Source organism: Astyanax mexicanus, unplaced genomic scaffold (assembly GCF_023375975.1).
Source record: "Astyanax mexicanus isolate ESR-SI-001 unplaced genomic scaffold, AstMex3_surface scaffold_36, whole genome shotgun sequence".
NCBI classification, from domain to species: domain Eukaryota; kingdom Metazoa; phylum Chordata; class Actinopteri; order Characiformes; family Acestrorhamphidae; genus Astyanax; species Astyanax mexicanus.
This window is the reverse complement of record NW_026040046.1, coordinates 155001-157500: the sequence shown is the minus strand read 5'-3', so window position 1 is coordinate 157500 and position 2500 is coordinate 155001. Positions and strand designations below refer to the sequence as shown.

Below are 2500 nucleotides of genomic sequence, written 5' to 3'. Positions count from 1 at the left end.
AGACTACTTATGCAACTTCATCTATGTTGGGTTTCAGATAACAAACTAGTAATGTATAACAAGACCATGGTAATGGAAGCAAGAGGGGAAAAGCTTACAGCACCTGGTATTCCCAGGTGGTCTCCCATCCAAGTACTAACCAGGCCAAACCCTGCTTAGCTTCCGAGATCAGACGAGATCGGGCGTTCTCAGGGTAGTGTGACCGTAAGCCATTGCAGAGCTCTCATCAAGACTACTTATGCAACTTCATCTATGTTGGGTTTCAGATAACAAACTAGTAATGTATAACAAGACCATGGTAATGGAAGCAAGAGGGGAAAAGCTTACAGCACCTGGTATTCCCAGGTGGTCTCCCATCAAAGTACTTACCAGGCCAAACCCTGCTTAGCTTCCGAGATCAGACGAGATCGGGCGTTCTCAGGGTAGTGTGACCGAAAGCCATTGCAGAGCTCTCATCAAGACTACTTATGCAATTTCATCTATGTTGGGTTTCAGATAACAAACTAGTAATGTATAACAAGACCATGGTAATGGAAGCAAGAGGGGAAAAGCTTACAGCACCTGGTATTCCCAGGTGGTCTCCCATCCAAGTACTAACCAGGCCAAACCCTGCTTAGCTTCCGAGATCAGACGAGATCGGGCGTTCTCAGGGTAGTGTGACCGTAAGCCATTGCAGAGCTCTCATCAAGACTACTTATGCAACTTCATCTATGTTGGGTTTCAGATAACAAACTAGTAATGTATAACAAGACCATGGTAATGGAAGCAAGAGGGGAAAAGCTTACAGCACCTGGTATTCCCAGGTGGTCTCCCATCCAAGTACTAACCAGGCCAAACCCTGCTTAGCTTCCGAGATCAGACGAGATCGGGCGTTCTCAGGGTAGTGTGACCGTAAGCCATTGCAGAGCTCTCATCAAGACTACTTATGCAACTTCATCTATGTTGGGTTTCAGATAACAAACTAGTAATGTATAACAAGACCATGGTAATGGAAGCAAGAGGGGAAAAGCTTACAGCACCTGGTATTCCCAGGTGGTCTCCCATCCAAGTACTAACCAGGGCAAACCCTGCTTAGCTTCCGAGACCAGACGAGATCGGGCGTTCTCAGGGTAGTGTGACCGTAAGCCATTGCAGAGCTCTCATCAAGACTACTTATGCAACTTCATCTATGTTGGGTTTCAGATAACAAACTAGTAATGTATAACAAGACCATGGTAATGGAAGCAAGAGGGGAAAAGCTTACAGCACCTGGTATTCCCAGGTGGTCTCCCATCCAAGTACTAACCAGGCCAAACCCTGCTTAGCTTCCGAGATCAGACGAGTTCGGGCGTTCTCAGGGTAGTGTGACCGTAAGCCATTGCAGAGCTCTCATCAAGACTACTTATGCAACTTCATCTATGTTGGGTTTCAGATAACAAACTAGTAATGTATAACAAGACTATGGTAATGGAAGCAAGAGGGGAAAAGCTTACAGCACCTGGTATTCCCAGGTGGTCTCCCATCCAAGTACTAACCAGGCCAAACCCTGCTTAGCTTCCGAGATCAGACGAGATCGGGCGTTCTCAGGGTAGTGTGACCGTAAGCCATTGCAGAGCTCTCATCAAGACTACTTATGCAACTTCATCTATGTTGGGTTTCAGATAACAAACTAGTAATGTATAACAAGACCATGGTAATGGAAGCAAGAGGGGAAAAGCTTACAGCACCTGGTATTCCCAGGTGGTCTCCCATCCAAGTACTAACCAGGCCAAACCCTGCTTAGCTTCCGAGATCAGACGAGATCGGGCGTTCTCAGGGTAGTGTGACCGTAAGCCATTGCAGAGCTCTCATCAAGACTACTTATGCAACTTCATCTATAATGGGTTTCAAATAACAAACTAGTAATGTATAACAAGACCATGGTAATGGAAGCAAGAGGGGAAAAGCTTACAGCACCTGGTATTCCCAGGTGGTCTCCCATCCAAGTACTAACCAGGCCAAACCCTGCTTAGCTTCCGAGATCAGACGAGATCGGGCGTTCTCAGGGTAGTGTGACCGTAAGCCATTGCAGAGCTCTCATCAAGACTACTTATGCAACTTCATCTATGTTGGGTTTCAGATAACAAACTAGTAATGTATAACAAGACCATGGTAATGGAAGCAAGAGGGGAAAAGCTTACAGCACCTGGTATTCCCAGGTGGTCTCCCATCCAAGTACTAACCAGGCCAAACCCTGCTTAGCTTCCGAGATCAGACGAGATCGGGCGTTCTCAGGGTAGTGTGACCGTAAGCCATTGCAGAGCTCTCATCAAGACTACTTATGCAACTTCATCTATGTTGGGTTTCAGATAACAAACTAGTAATGTATAACAAGACCATGGTAATGGAAGCAAGAGGGGAAAAGCTTACAGCACCTGGTATTCCCAGGTGGTCTCCCATCCAAGTACTTACCAGGCCAAACCCTGCTTAGCTTCCGAGATCAGACGAGATCGGGCGTTCTCAGGGTAGTGTGACCAAAAGC

General features: G+C 46.5%; 11 non-coding genes across 11 annotated transcripts; all 11 read right to left on the bottom strand.

Annotated features, from left to right (window-relative positions):
* Positions 1-91: 91 nt before the first annotated feature.
* LOC125792858 (5S ribosomal RNA) lies at positions 92-210 on the bottom strand. The gene has a single exon (XR_007432449.1). It is a non-coding gene; the product is annotated as a 5S ribosomal RNA (ribosomal RNA).
* Positions 211-320: 110 nt separating this feature from the next.
* LOC125792290 (5S ribosomal RNA) lies at positions 321-439 on the bottom strand. Its single transcript, XR_007432022.1, has one exon. It is a non-coding gene; the product is annotated as a 5S ribosomal RNA (ribosomal RNA).
* A 110-nt stretch (positions 440-549) lies between these two features.
* Positions 550-668, bottom strand: LOC125792857 (5S ribosomal RNA). The gene has a single exon (XR_007432448.1). It is a non-coding gene; the product is annotated as a 5S ribosomal RNA (ribosomal RNA).
* A 110-nt stretch (positions 669-778) lies between these two features.
* LOC125792856 (5S ribosomal RNA) lies at positions 779-897 on the bottom strand. The gene has a single exon (XR_007432447.1). It is a non-coding gene; the product is annotated as a 5S ribosomal RNA (ribosomal RNA).
* A 110-nt stretch (positions 898-1007) lies between these two features.
* On the bottom strand, positions 1008-1126 carry LOC125792517 (5S ribosomal RNA). The gene has a single exon (XR_007432249.1). It is a non-coding gene; the product is annotated as a 5S ribosomal RNA (ribosomal RNA).
* A 110-nt stretch (positions 1127-1236) lies between these two features.
* On the bottom strand, positions 1237-1355 carry LOC125791918 (5S ribosomal RNA). The gene has a single exon (XR_007431650.1). It is a non-coding gene; the product is annotated as a 5S ribosomal RNA (ribosomal RNA).
* A 110-nt stretch (positions 1356-1465) lies between these two features.
* On the bottom strand, positions 1466-1584 carry LOC125792855 (5S ribosomal RNA). The gene has a single exon (XR_007432446.1). It is a non-coding gene; the product is annotated as a 5S ribosomal RNA (ribosomal RNA).
* A 110-nt stretch (positions 1585-1694) lies between these two features.
* LOC125792854 (5S ribosomal RNA) lies at positions 1695-1813 on the bottom strand. Its single transcript, XR_007432445.1, has one exon. It is a non-coding gene; the product is annotated as a 5S ribosomal RNA (ribosomal RNA).
* A 110-nt stretch (positions 1814-1923) lies between these two features.
* On the bottom strand, positions 1924-2042 carry LOC125792853 (5S ribosomal RNA). Its single transcript, XR_007432444.1, has one exon. It is a non-coding gene; the product is annotated as a 5S ribosomal RNA (ribosomal RNA).
* A 110-nt stretch (positions 2043-2152) lies between these two features.
* Positions 2153-2271, bottom strand: LOC125792852 (5S ribosomal RNA). Its single transcript, XR_007432443.1, has one exon. It is a non-coding gene; the product is annotated as a 5S ribosomal RNA (ribosomal RNA).
* Positions 2272-2381: 110 nt separating this feature from the next.
* LOC125792366 (5S ribosomal RNA) lies at positions 2382-2500 on the bottom strand. The gene has a single exon (XR_007432098.1). It is a non-coding gene; the product is annotated as a 5S ribosomal RNA (ribosomal RNA).